Source organism: Pleurodeles waltl, chromosome 3_1 (assembly GCF_031143425.1).
Source record: "Pleurodeles waltl isolate 20211129_DDA chromosome 3_1, aPleWal1.hap1.20221129, whole genome shotgun sequence".
Classification (NCBI taxonomy): Eukaryota; Metazoa; Chordata; class Amphibia; order Caudata; family Salamandridae; genus Pleurodeles; species Pleurodeles waltl.
The window spans coordinates 744,719,849-744,733,373 of record NC_090440.1 but is presented as its reverse complement, the minus strand read 5'-3'; the positions used below and the strand labels follow the sequence as shown (position 1 = coordinate 744,733,373).

General features: G+C 43.7%; 1 protein-coding gene across 1 annotated transcript in view; it reads right to left on the bottom strand.

The window, feature by feature from the left end:
• PRRG4 (proline rich and Gla domain 4) overlaps positions 1 to 12,917 on the bottom strand; it is a 247,846-nt gene extending 234,929 nt beyond the window's left edge. Inside the window, exon 1 of the mRNA XM_069223514.1 lies at positions 12,674 to 12,917. The gene's annotated coding sequence lies outside the window, so the exon portion shown is untranslated. The remainder of the gene's footprint in view (positions 1 to 12,673) is intronic.
• Positions 12,918 to 13,525: the final 608 nt, after the last annotated feature.

The window sequence follows — 13,525 nt, the reverse complement described above, 5'->3', positions numbered from 1 at the left end:
TCATTTTCGCCTACAGGGAGGTACCCCAAAAAGGATTGGGCTACAGCCTCTTTGAGCTCCTCTTTGGTCACCCTGTTGGGGGTACCCTTGCTCTTGTTAAGGAGGGTTGGGAACAACCTTTGAAACTTCCAAAGCAAGACATTGTGGACTATGTACTTGGCTTCAGATCTAGAATGGCTGAGTACATGAAAAAGGCCACTAAAAACCTTCAGGCCAGCCAAGAGCTCCAAAAGCAATGGCATGACCAGAAGGCTGTCCTGACAGAGTACCATCCAGGATAGAAGGTGTGGGTATTGGAGCCTGTGGCCTCAAGAGCACTCCAGGACAAATGGAGTGGACCCTATAACATTGTGGAAAAGAAAGGTGAGGTCACCTATCTGGTGGACCTGGGCACTGCCAGAAGCCCCCTTAGGGTGCTTCATGTCAATCGCCTTAAACCTTACTATGACATGGCTGACTTAACCCTGCTCATGGCCACAGATGAGGGACAGGAGGATGAGAGTGACCCTCTCCCTGACCTCTTCTCCAACACTGAAGCCGATGGCTTAGTAGAAGGAGTGGTTTTTGCAGACTGCCTCACTGCTGAGCAAAGGGGGGCTGCAAAAATCTCCTAGGACAGTTTTCTGACCTCTTTTCTCCCATACCTGGTACAACTACCTGGTGTGAACATTCAGTTGATACTGGAGACAGTTTACCTGTGAGGAATAACATTTACAGGCAACCTGACCATGTCAGAGATTGCATACAAACTGAGGTCCAGAAAATGTTAGATCTAGGAGTTAATGAGGCTTCTGATAGCCCCTAGGCCAGCCCAGTAGTGCTTATCCCCAAACCGCATAGCGAAGAAGGAAAGAGAGAAATGCGGTTTTGTGTGGACTATAGGGGTCTTAATACTGTAACAAAAACTGATGCTCACCCTATACCCAGGGCAGATGAGCTAATAGATACAGTGGCTTCTGCCAAATATCTAAGCACCTTTGATTTGACTGCAGAGTATTGGCAGATCAAATTGTCAGAGGATGCTAAAGCAAAAACTGCATTTTCTACCATAGGAGGGCATTATTAATTCACTGTTATGCCCTTTGGTTTGAAAAATACACGTGCCACTTTTCAGAGACTGGTGAATACAGTCCTCCAGGGTTTGGAAGCTTTCAGTGCAGCATACTTAGATGATATTGCTGTATTTAGCTCCACCTGGGATGACCACCTGGTCCACCTCTGGAAAGTTTTGGAGGCCCTGCAAAAGGCAGGCCTAACTATCAAGGCTTCAAAATGCCAGATAGGGCAGGGGAAAGTGGTTTATCTGGGCCAACTGGTAGGTGGAGAACAGATTGAACCACTACAGGGGAAGATTCAGACCATTATGGACTGGGCTCCCCCTACTACACATACCCAGGTCAGAGCCTTCTTAGGTCTTACTGGATATTACAGGAGGTTCAGTAAGAACTATGGCGCCATTGTTGCCCCTCTTAATGACCTCACTTCAAAGAAAATGCCTAAAAAGGTATTGTGGACAGCTAGATGCCAGAAAGCTTTTGAGGAACTTAAGCACGCTATGAGCTCTGCACCTGTCTTGAAGAGCCCAAACTACTCCAAAAAAAATCATTGTCCAAACAGATACTTCTAAATTAGGGGTAGGGGCTGTACTATCACAACTTAACTCAGAGGGCCAGGATCAACCTGTTGCTTTTATCAGCAGGAGGTTGACCCCTAGAGAAAAGCGTTGGTCTGCCATAGAGAGGGAGGCCTTTGCTGTGGTCTGGGCCTTGAAGAAGCTGAGACCCTACTTGTTTTGGACTCACTTCATTGTTCAAACAGACCACAAACCTCTATTATGGTTTAAACAAATGAAAGGTGAAAACCTTAAATTGTTGAGATGGTCCATTTCCCTACAGGGTATGGACTTTACAGTGGGACATAGACCTTGGAGTACCCACCCCAATGCAGATGGACCCTCCAGATATTTACACTTACACAGCGAAGACTCATCTGGGCAAGGTTAGCCTTATTGTTCCTCGTTTGGGGTGGGGGTTGTGTAGGAAACTACAATCTTTCTTGGCATGTTACCTCCATTTTTATCTGTACGTCAGTATGTTTTTGCCTCTCTCACAGGTATCCTACTGGTCAGGACCCCAGTGCTCATAATTTATGGTCTAATGTGTGTGTTGTCAGTAGTGCTTGACTGTGTCACTGAGGCTCTGCTAACCGGAACCTCCGTGCTTATGCTCTCTCTGCTTTTAAATTTGTCACTATAGGCTAGTGACTTCATTTACCAATTTCAATTGGCACACTGGACCCCCCTTATAAGTCACTAGTATATGGTACCTAGGTACCCAGGGCATTGGGGTTCCAGGAGATCCTTATGGGCTGCAGCATTTCTTTTGCCATCCATAAGGAGCTCAGACAAACCCTTAAACAGGCCTGCCATTGCAGCCTGCGTGATATAATGCAAACACTATTTCACAGCCATTTTCACTGCACTTAAGTAACCTATAAGTCACCTATATGTCTAACCTTCATTTACTGAAGGTTAGGTGCAAAGTTACTGAGTGTGAGGGCACCCTTGCACTAGCAAAGGTGTCCCTACATTGTTCTGGGCCAATTCCCGGGACTTTGTGAGTGTGGGGACGACATTACACGCGTGCACTACATATAGGCCAATTCCTATGTGTAGCTTCACAATGGTAACTCCGAATATGGCCATGTAAGGTATCTAAGATCATGGCATTGTCCCCCCATTCCAAATCTGGTATTGGGGAGCCAATTCCATGCATCCTGGGGACTCCACCATGGAACCCCAGTACTGCCAAACCAGCTCTGAGGCTTCCAATGCAGCTACTGCTGCTGCCACCTCACAGACAGGGTTCTGCCCTCCTGGGGTCTGAGCAGCTCAGTCCCAGGAAGGCAGAACAAAGCATTTCCTTTGGGAGGAGGGTGTGACACCCTGTCCCTTTGGAAATAGGTGTAACAGGCTGGGGAGGGGTAGCCTCCCCCAGTTTCTGGAAATGCTATGAAGGGCACAGATGGTGCCCTCCTTGCATAAGCCACTCTATACCGGCTCAGGGACCCCCAGTCCCTGCTCTGGCACGAAACTGGACAGAGGAAAGATGAGTGACCACTCCCCTGTCCATCACAAGCCCACGGGTGGTGCCCAGAACTCCTCTAGTGTGTCCCAGACTTCACCCATCTTGTATTCCAAGGTGTGGGGACACTCTGGAGGCCTCTGAGTGGTCAGTGCCAGCAGGTGACGTCAGAGACTCCTCCTGATAGGAACATGCCTGATAAGGTAACCAATCCCCTTCTCAGGGCTACTTAGGGTCTCTCCTGTGGGTTTCTCTTCAGATTCTACTTGCAAGTTTCCAGCAGGAATCCTCTGCAACTACTACTTCATCCTCGAATTGACGGCAGACTGCTCCATGAACCGCTGTAACAGCAACAAAGTATCCAGAAGGGCTACTTTTCCTCTGAAACTTCAGCTCCAACCAGCAACTGCAACAGTTTCCACAGTGTGCACCCTGCACCAGAAGGACCGAAGAAATCTTTTAAGTCGACAACCAGTTCTCATGGACTCCTCTCCTGACAACGAGCGTGCTCCTTGGAACATAGATGGTGGACCCCTTCGACACAGACTGTCCTAAGGTCCTGCTGTCCCAATTTGGAGGAGGTAAGAGCTTGCCTTCCCCGAGTACAAGAGTACCCCTGTGCACTGCGGCTTCTTCACCTCCTGTGGCCTCTGTGCACTATTTGCAAAATTCCTTTGTGCGCAGCCTGGCCCAGGTCCCCAGCACTCTATCCTGCAACGCTCAACTCGCTGAGTTGACCTCCAGCGGCATAGGACCTTCCTTTGTAGTGCTGCACCAACTGCATTTTGCACCTCCTTTGCCCCCGTGTCCTGGGACGCCTGTGGGTGCTGTCTGGTCGACTGAGGGCTCTCTGAAGTGCTGAGAGCCCCCTCTTCCTCCTCACGCAGAGTTGAGGCCCCCAGGTCCCTCCTGGGTCCAGACAGCGTCATTTTGACACAAAACGTGACTTTGCCGGAACCAAAGCATGTTGGACGATTCCAGCACCAAAACTCGCCTGCATCCAACATCTCTTCATGGGACATCCATTGCATCATGAAGGAATCTGCTGACATCAAACCAGGCCAGCCTCCTACACACTGGTTATTGTAGACCATTGTAGCCTTATTGTTAGCCTCCTATGTCCTGCAATGAATGGTGATGTTCTTCACTTGTGTTTGTAGAAAAACATACTACTATCCCCTATGTTGGTTTACTTTACATGCAGCAGATGTGTATCTGTAGTTAACTTTGCTGTATTTTATAGTTAGCCTGCTGTTAGGCGGGGTGTGCAGGATTTGAAGTGAGAAACCCTTCTTCTCAGTTTAGTAGCAAGTATTTTAGCAGAATATTAATCTTTGTGTCTTTGTTAAAGGTATAACTTCTTACACAAAAATTGGAGAACAACTTTAGTCTAGGATCTCTTGAAATACTTCATTGGTTTATGAGGTTCTTGAGTGTCTCTCATAAGCCATCACTTTCCAACTCCCACTTCTTTCCATCATAGCTGAATTATTCCCTATAGACTTGGACATGCTATGATAGGCTTGATTGTATCGAAATGTCTGGCTCAGATTCGTCCTTTGTCCCATAAAGACTGGCTCCAAGACACATCCAACAGAAGCGCCTGCGAAACTACCACTTTCTCTCTCTACTGCAATTTTTGAACCCTAAAATTGGTAAATGCAGGCCACTTGAGCATCTATGTCAAATCTGTTTTTCTGCTTTTACCGAATGTCTCTTCATAACTAGTTGCACTTCACATGTGTGGCTTGTGAAGACCTGCAACCCACACCCTCTGTGGGAGCTCCAGAATTCTTTGTTTTGTAAATCTATTTATTTTCCATTGATGTTTTCAGACTGACCTAAAATTGGGTAAATTGTTGCTTGTGTGGCTGTTATGCAATATGTGGATTGGAGTGATAACTATAACTTGCAAATTTCAGAGTTTTTTTTGTTTTAATTCATAATCACCTTTGCACTTTACCTGTGGTTTTTAAGGGTAAAGTTGTGTAAACATATATTGAGATGTTTTAACCAAATGTAAACCATAACTTCATTTTCACCTTATTTTTTCAGTGAATGTCTTGGCTTTCTTTGATCATAAATAATATCCAACAACTTGAGATAAGGCCCCGAGAACAGCCAGAGTGTGCTGGGCTAAGTCCCTTGCAGCCCAAACCATCCATGGCTTGCCAACCTATACTTGGCATGGCCTTCGGCCATGCCTGGTGGCCCCATCCTGCGGGGGAAGCAAACCTTAGTAATGCATGACTGTGCACTGTGGGAGCTGGTCACATGGACTGGCTCTGCAGCTGGCCCCTTGTGGCTGGACAACTCTGCTGCTCTCAGACTTCGGGCAGCCAAGCAGTAGCTAGAATGCATTTTTTTAATTCACAAACCCCAAAGTGAAGTGGGTTTGCAATTTCATACATACTCGTGGAACTTTGTTGGAACGGAACTGCCATCCGGTTTGCAAACCCAGTATCAGGTCTGTAAATCCCACAGGATGTCCAACAAGGGTCCTAAAGCCTTTGCCACAGGTTCACAAACTCTCTCACACCAAATGTGATGCCTATAACCTTACAATATTTATATCAATACCTAACAACACAAAAAAGCACACCGCAAATATTGAACAACACATTCTCAAGTCAATACATAAAACTATATTTATAGTTGTCTCTTTCATAGTGTTAAGGATAATGTGATATGTTATCTTATCTGTAAGAATATTTGGGGAGGTCATGAGTATAACATCTGGTGCACAAGTTGAGAGTTTACACGGTTGTTGTTCGAATTACGGACTGTGGAGCTAACCATACTTGAGAATGTCAGTATGTTTTCAGTTTTAATTGGCAATCATAAATGTACATTCACTGTGGCGTTAGTAAGTGCATTTCTGAGGTTTTTTAAACATATGTTTAGATTTTATAACCAAAGCTAGCAAAAACTTTACTTAAACATTTGTCTTTTCAACAATATACGTATATTTCTCTTCTAGGGAATGTCAGCACCATCACGAAGGGTTAGACCTTAGTGACGCATTGCAATATGTTCCTGGACTCATTTTCCTCCAGCTGAATGCTGAAAGCAGAAGACAAATGTTCATGGAAACCAGCCCCCAACTGGGGAAAAATGGAAATAGACCAGTTGATTTTAGGTCCATTATCCATTTCAAGTCAGATAATTCAGAGTGGTTGGTAATTACAATGGGAATACATGCCAGACAAAATGTGTATCTCCATTTCCAATCACTGTATGACATAGGATGGGACCTTTAATGAAATGGGAATTTTCCCCCAATGGTAACTCAGTGGATTTAACCAGCTGGTGGTTTTCACGCTTTCAGTAACCGACATTTTGTACCACCAACAGTAACCAGCAATTACTGACCTTTAGATTCCCATTGCCAGTCTTATATTCAGAAGAAACACTAATATGATGTTGGATATACTGTAAGGGGCCAATTCATAAAAATATGTATGGATGTAGGATCTAATAGTATGAAAGTATTATTTTATGTACTGACAAAATGCCTTTGGGAATTGGGCCCAAAATGTCTAACTCCCTATTTATAAAAGTTATTTCTATTTGTGCTGTGTATGAATATTTCATAAACTTCCCATTTAATTCCAATTTTACGTTTTGGGGGGCAAGTCACAAAAGCATGTAAAAGTGTGTACAAGAGTACTGTTGTACGTACTCCAAAATACCTTTTTGACTAGGCCCCTAGGCATTTTATATAGGAAGTGTCAGGAGGGCTCCAGACCAGACAGTTGGTCCTTGGCCCTAGTTCTAACAACTGTGATCTTTTGCCAAAGGTGTCTTGACACCCTCTATGGAGGGCCCCCCTACCGACTCTTTTCTAGCACTTGACTCTCAGGATAGTGAGACAGGGCAGTGCAAGGCTTACTCATTGGAGGTGCTGTGGCTAGAGACTCAGTACTCGGCAATGCGACAAACAACACTTAATAAATTGCTGTCCAATCTGTGCTTTTTGTTTTAAAAAGGAAAATAATTATATTACATACACTATTAAATGATACACATTTACAAATATATACAAAAATAGAAGGTAGAAATGCCTGTGGTAACATCATCTAAAGGGCCTCACAGCCAACAGGTGGCACATGCCAATGAAACATCTCACAAATCAGGTAACCCCCCAAATGTATCCTGTACTCCTTGCGCTGAAGCCACCTCTAATAGTTTGTGCACCACCATGCTCTGAACACTAAAACACAACAGCCCCTTGATCCTAACACAGTATGAGGGGCATATTAATAAGGAGTCAGGCCTAATAGATTTGTCAGGGTCTCACCACAATAATTTAAGACACAAAGTCAACAGGATGGTGCCACCTTTATCAGAATACGCACTGATATAATGTTAACATTTGTGCATGTCAACAGAATTTCAAAATCTTAATATGACTCAATTTATGAGATGTTCTTTTACCTTTATGCTAGCTGAAAAAGAGCCACATAATTTAGAGACGAAGGTGTTTGTATCTTAGAAACATAAAATAGATAAGACTAAACATCCGAGCTCAGGAGTTAAAAACTTAAAAACTGAGAAACTGTCTCAGGGGTTCATAAACTCCTCTACCCAGGAAACCTAGGGTGACAACCAGAAGCCAGGCTTCAGTAGGGGGAGTCCACGCTCCTGACAGCCTGCAGAGCTGGTGGAAATTACTGGTGCTGCTCCTGCCCTTTCTGGGATACCACCTTATTCAGTATGCATTATTTAAGACTGCCCTGGTGGGGGTAGGTCATAATAATTCTAACAACAAGAATCATCTCCATGGTTTAATAATTCATTTAAGAGAACATGTAGGCATTCTTCAGCAAGTCCCTGCTAATTTATTTTATACTTACTTGAAATTTCTAAATACAGAAACATATAAATGAATTTGAAAACAAAAAAAGACACAGCAAGATAATCCCTCTGTTTCAAAATAAATCATATTCAATTATCATTATTTGAGAATCAAATTCACACATAATCACAAAGACAAAACAATTTGCATCATGTACACACTGGGACACCTTTTTAAGTCGTGAGACATTATCTTGCTGTGCGATTTGTCTTTTAAAATTGACTTATATCTTCATGTATATAGTGATTTCAAGTAATTATGAAAGGAATTAGCATGGATGTGCTGAAGAAGGTCTGCAGGTTCTCTAAAATTAATCATTAATTCGTGGTGAATGGAGGTGATTCTTGTTATTAGGATTATTCTGGTGCCTTATGAGTCATGCCACAAGCCCTAAGCGGTCTCTTCATTTTTATATTTTCAACTCTGCTGCTGCTTCAGCTGTAAGGGGGGGAACTCACAATGCTCATGTTTGGGTCTGCGAGGGAGCTCCCACATCCCTCACAGTCCTTTCTGCCTTCTTGATTGTCTTACACATATTTGTGTGCCAACATGGGAGATGGCACCCTTTATTCTCTGCCTGCAGTCTGTGTGGATGGGAACCTTTGTGTTGGGTGCATCCGATTCCCTCCATCCAGAGGAAAGGGGTGAAGGAGAGGCACCTAACAATGCTTCTATTATACCGGGTCTACCCAGCAGATTGGAGCACAGCTGTTGTCCATAAGCTGCCCCCGAGGGACAAGGTAAATAGTTGGCACTAGCCCTCCCATGGAACAATACAGAAAGTGCAGAGGGAAGCACTATGCACTCATTTACCACTGTCCACCTTGGCACCAGTCTTCCCCTGAGGAATATCTAATACACGTCTTAGGACAGTACTGAATTTTCTTGACCTGGTGAAACTGGGGGTCTGCCAGCCAGGTTTTGACCAAGCAGAGAAAGCCAAGAAGGTAATTTCTGCTCTGTGAGGTCTTTCTGAAAAAGGGAATAATGTGTTGCTCCTGGTAGAGCAATTCAGCTAAGAGGAAGGTTGATTCCAGGTCTTCTGTCATCAAAATGTTTTCAGGATGTTTTGAAACCTTCCTCCTGACCCTCTTGTCTATCCATTCAGCTCTTCAGCAATCCCTGTGGCTCACAGTAGCAGCATCCCTGTGGCACTCTAGGTAGACTACACTGCCCTCCCAACGTTCCACAGGCTCTTAGCCACTTTCAAGGCATGTGTGTGTCTTACTGCAGTCTGTGGCAACCTTCCCAGGCCACCACCAGTCACAACTGTTCCACGAATGTTCTAGCTGAACCCTCTCCTCTGGAGCCCCATCATGCCCATCCTCTATTGTACCCAAGAGGTATTGGGGAGGTCATTATTTTTGGCTCTCGAGATACATAGTCAAAGAGCCCAAATCACTGGAAGTTCACAGTGTCACACCACTTCAGACAGGAGTTCATCTACAAGGTGCTCGTTTGTCCTTGTCTTTTGCGAATTCTATTGGTTCTCACAGATCCTATCTTGAGCAGGGCTTTAAAGGGGTGGTTAAAAGATCCAGGAAGTGTGCACCTCTGCCCTGTCCAAAAATGACACATTCCACCCCATCCCATCTCTCCTGCACAACAGCTTGGGGATTTTCAAGGGGATGACTTCAATTGTCAATGGTTACAACTTTCTGACAGCCTTAAGACTGTCCCTAACTACCAACGCCAAACTGGTTCCTTCCCAACAAAACCTCAAAGGAGAGCCCCTCAACTGAGGGAAACTAGAGGTCTGGAGGACTCCCTTTGTTTCTCTCAGTCAGAGCATATCCATGTTTGTCAGTGTGTGTGTATTAATTTGCCCCTGCAAGTTTCTCCCCTATCCTCTTCATCCCCCACAAACAGACCTTAATCACATCCACATGGGTTTATTGTGTAGGGGAGGCTTTGAGCTACCTGCTTGCCAGAAGAGTAATTAACTTGGCCAACAAGGATCTTCAAAGCTGGAAACTCATTAGGTGCTGACTCAATAAACTGCTGGAAAATCTTAAGTACATGAAGGAATGGAAAAATGGGCAGATAAGTATATCAATTGTATTTGGGACTTTAATTACCTGTAGGAATAGATGTCAAACTTGTCTTTAGGTTTAGTCAATGAGAAAGTGTTATTCTCATGGAGCTTTCACCCACAGGGTCAATACAGTATAGCACTACAGACTTAAGGTGAAGCATTACAGACTCCCATTGTAGGCAAAATTAAATAGGAATATTTCTTTCTGAATGTCTAATTAAATTATAACTCCACCATAATCAATGGATTAAAAACCCCATGTGTGACAGACTACCTGTGCAGAGCTACCAGACTGTGTTAGGAAGTAAACATGTGATCATGTATACCAGCCTATGGTCACCTTGGACCTTATTTTAAAAGGTGGGCACAGGCAGTTACCTCTCAAAACAATTTTACAGCTTATATAGTGAAATACATTCTATTAGTGAAATGAGAAGGTCAAAAAGCAAAACATCTGGGGTGGGGTTAAATCAGGTCAGAACCCAATTCATCACAGGAAGTTTGATCACAATGGCATCTAAGGACTTGGAAGAGGACAGTAGTGTTGGACTAGCCTATAGGGCTATTGGGCGGTGCCTGAGGGGTTAGCCTGATAGATCAGTGTGTGTGGTCCATTTTTTTGTACGTTTGTGGCCTTGTTTTATGGTCTGGTAGGCACGTTTTACTGTTGATTTCACTAATAGTAACACAAGCATTGCCTATAGCAAGCACAAATGTATTAAGTCACCCAATCATACCTTGTAAAACATCTATACAGCATGACTTTACAAGTTCAAAACTGCCCTATTTGCAAATGCAGGCCACTTTTTGAGTTTTCTGATCTGCTAACGGGGGTCACTTTTATTTTGGTACTCATGCTGAATTTCTGTCCCAGTCTGACCTTGGAGGACAGACATACATGTTAAATACAAATTAGTGAATCCATAGAAATCTTAGTAGCACACGTTTTTATTTATGGCAGTTCCTCACTTTTCATTCAAGCAAACCTTACCCTTTCATTGAAAGTGAAGTGTGACACCTGGTAGGGTAGTGTGAAGTGGCATCATGGGAAACTGATACATTCATATCAGTGTTACGCAACCATCCCTCGTGCTGCAGTAGAATTTCCGCAATCTTTACAGCTTTGAGGCCAGGAAAGGCGGGCCCAATGTGGGTGTTTCAGGGATCTCCGGGGCCCAGTATGTTTCTGCCAAGTTTTATTCTACAAACATGTTTAAACCGGGCTATAATTCTTCTGATACAAAAATGTGAACCACACAGGAGAACAAACTGTGGTAATACCAGTCATTGTGCCTCTTGTTTGTGCAAAGGTTTTTCTTTTACCTATTTTCACTAACACCGAGCACCGATACAGCATGAGCAGTGTAATCAACCCTCAGCAGCTGCAGTGAAAGTGACCTTCATAGACAAAACAAGTAAAACATGAAGACCTTTTGTAAAACTAGTAGAATGTGTGCAACAGCAGTTCAAGCTTCCCTTAGATGTGCCTAACCACTGCAGCACAAGCGGCTGGTGTCCATGCTTCCTCACACAAACAGTAGATTCAGCATGTGCAGCAGCAGTGAAAACGTCACCCATTGTATGCATGGATATAAAAACAGGTCACTGCATGCTGCACAATTTTGGAAACACAAAATCACTTCACATCTCAAGCTCATGCCGATTTTTTATTTATTTTAATCACCAAAAGGGTTTCACTGGCCTGGTTGTTCATTTGTAGGTCCTTTCTGATTGAAGTGCTGAAGCTGTAAATGTTCCTCTACAAATATAGTTATTAACATCTGCATTGTGAACACCTTTAAAGTCCTGAGCAACCACAGACATCTACGTTTTCCCAGGCCAGCTGTCAGCAGTCCATGCTGACTTTAGTTTCTCTTGGTATTCGTGAACTTATAGCTTTGCGTTCATAGTGAGAAAGCAAAACTATAAGAAACATGGTGAAAAGAAAAAAAACACGAGTGAGTGAACTAACATCAAAGCCCAGCGTCAACTTTCTGCAAATGTTGTATACACACTCCTGTGCTTAAGTCACCTTAGACGTTGTGCCCTATTTGATGAAGGTTTTGAATAGTGGGCAACCCTTATCTTTATCACAGTATATTGATGGTTGCATAGAACGTTTACTCAGTCTCCTTAGTTAGAATATATATCAAAACAAAATAACTTATGATGGCAAACTGGGATATTACATGTGGTAAAATCCTTGTGGCTAGTGCCAAAAATACTGAAGACGTCATCATTAGACATAACTGCTTATTTCCTTTGTGTCTTTCATGACTCATTAAACAGGGCAATTACACCTCGTTTGTCAGTACCTAAGGTTTTTTATATAGTTGTAGTGTCCTGTTTTTTGTTCTTAGTATTAATTCGTCCGTTATTTACATTGAACACCATTTAGTACAGTATTTTACAGCGCTGCCAGGCTACACTATTAGTAATGTGCACTATACAGATAACACTGCATAAATTAAAATACAACAACGCACGGACTACTGTGCTCTACTTTCATTTCACTCACTCTCCTCACTTCAAGAGAGGGCTGAACTCTGTCACCTTAGTCTAGAAACATCGAAACGGAAACAATGATAAAAATCGTAAATCAAAATATTTCAGCTTGAGGTGTCCCCTGCGAGACAGCCTCGGTATTACTGTGGCAGAAGTACAATGAAACATTTTACATTTCTCTCTTTGACTTACCTGAGTGAAGTCTCATCCTTCAAAAGACACCTCAGACTTGGCAGCGAAGCACATTCTGGGACCAGAGGCGGAACGCTTCAGAGAAAAGCTTCCTTTGCTAGGGAAGGGGCCGAAGTCACGGGCAAGGAAACCAGGGACTCTAGAGCACGGTGCGCAGCCGGATGCTGAGCGTCTTCGCAGCGCTCCCCGCTGCAGGCGGACTCAGGCACTGTGGCCAGGTGACTTCACATCTGGACCCGGACGCTTCCTGCTCTTGCTTGAAGAGATGGGCGGGCTCGTAGGACGTGAGGTGACGTCCCGCGGGTCCTGCCCAGGCACGCCGCTTCCTTACCTGCTGCACGCCTCATGCGACTGGATCAGTGTGGGACTTTGTGTAATGTACAGTTCAGAAGTACTAACCGTGTGTCAACTCTTCATACTGTACCATATCTGGAAAAGTTTAAAGACCACTGATTTAGAGCTTCAAAGACATAAGAAAACAAGTGGAAGTTAAATCGAAGAGGGGCAGAAGCCAGCGAAGGGTGGCGAGATCAGTATGGTATAGGGTACACAGGAAAAAAGAAACATGTAAAGCCATGATTTAGAACAGTATGAGAAGAGAAAAGCATTCAGGAAAACAAATTTGAAAGGAAGAGAAATACCTAGACTGAAGTAGGATTTGAAGAATGAGACACGAGATACTCCGATAAAATGGGGATACTGATATATTTTTGTCCGCAAGGATGATATGCTGCTTTACAGCAGCTTCATAGAAGTTTCAAGATATACCATAACAATTAAAAATACCAAGGACAATTCACGTAACACAGTCACAAAATGCTGAGTGCGCGTTGTACACTGATAGGAGAGCAT